This window comes from Bos mutus, chromosome 14 (genome assembly GCF_027580195.1).
Source record: "Bos mutus isolate GX-2022 chromosome 14, NWIPB_WYAK_1.1, whole genome shotgun sequence".
In the NCBI taxonomy this organism is placed as follows: domain Eukaryota; kingdom Metazoa; phylum Chordata; class Mammalia; order Artiodactyla; family Bovidae; genus Bos; species Bos mutus.
In genome coordinates this window covers 11,487,404-11,488,917 of record NC_091630.1, presented here as the reverse complement: position 1 = coordinate 11,488,917, position 1,514 = coordinate 11,487,404, and positions in this window count along the sequence as shown.

The window sequence follows — 1,514 nt, the reverse complement described above, 5'->3', positions numbered from 1 at the left end:
GCGGCGCGCGCCCCCGCGGCCGGCATCCGGAAGCGCGGGAAGGGCCCGGATGCGGGCACGCGCGGGCGCGCCCACGCGCGTCCACTGACCCCCGGCGTCCCCCGCGACTCGCGCCCGGAAGCGCGGGAAGGGCCCGGATGCGGGCACGCGCGGGGCGCGCCCTCCCGCGTCCGCCCGGGAGTCCCCCGCGGGCGAAAGCCTCTGGAACGTTGGCGAACGGTTTGTGGCGCCGGGCCTCTGTCCCTCCTGAGGTGCCCCGCCACCAAACTTCCGCCTCTGTCCCCGCACTCTGGGCCGGGAGCACGACCCGGTAACGAGGAGGGAGATGAACCGAACGCCGGTGGGGCGGGTTTCGGCTGAGTCGTAGAACCTGCGCTCCGCTTGTCCACGTCTCCGTGTGGAGGCCGAAAGTCCGAAAGTGTAGGCTCTTGCAAGGAGCAGCGCTTTCCGCCCTGTTCATTTCTTCAGCAAATGTTTACTGAGCTGCTTTTGTGGGAAAGAGAATGTTCCACCCTGGGAATAATAATCAATACAAAGATAAGAATCCGCCCCTCACACCCCACCTGCCCTAAAGGGCCTTAGAGTTTAATGAAGAGACAGATAGACCTTAGCGATATACCCCAAGATAACAAACTGTGGTGTTGGAGAAGACTCTTTGAGAGTTACTTGGACAGCAAGAACCAATTGGTCCATCCTAAAGGAAATCCGTCCTCAATATTCATTGGAAGGACTGATGCTGAAGCTGCAGCTGATGCTGAAACTCCAGTACTCCGGCCACCTGACGCGAAGAACTGACTCATTAGGAAAGACCCTTGATGCTGGGAAAGATTGAAGGCGGGAGGAGAAGGGGAGGACAGAGGGTGAGATGGTTGGATGGCATCACCGGGCAGATGGACATGAGTTTGGGCAAGCTCCGAAACTTGGTGATGGACAGGGAAGCCTGGCGTGCTGCAGTCCATGGGGTCACACAGAGTCGGACACAACTGAGTGATGGAACTGAACTGAACAAACAAAACCCCATGTCCTTGGCCTTCGCTTGTTCTCCTCTTCCAAATAAACACTAGGAGACTAAATCTCGGCTTTCTGTCTTTCAAGAACCCTCCTGTGACAACTTGGACACCTCCGTCTTGCAGGCAGCGTTAGAGCCCCTTCCAGGGCGGTATATTCCATTGATTTTGTACTGTCTCCCAGTTTAGACTTTGAGCTCTTGGACGCAGAGGAAAGGTAATCTTGGTCTTGTAATCCTCAGCAATATGTGCTGATAAAAGTTTGTTTTGGGCAGAGGGATGTCCCCAGTCTTTTGTTACCTTTCTTACAGAACTTTTCTTCTCTCCTGTTAGGAAGTATGCCTCTTCTCCCCCTGCATTCATTCAGCAAGTTGTCCTTTGAATACCTGATGTGTTTCAGATATTATGCTGGCTCTGAGTATGGCGTGGTAACTGAAAACCGGAATAACAGAGCCCACAGTCTCCTCCAAGGGACAGACTAATCAAACAAACAGATGCATGTATGTG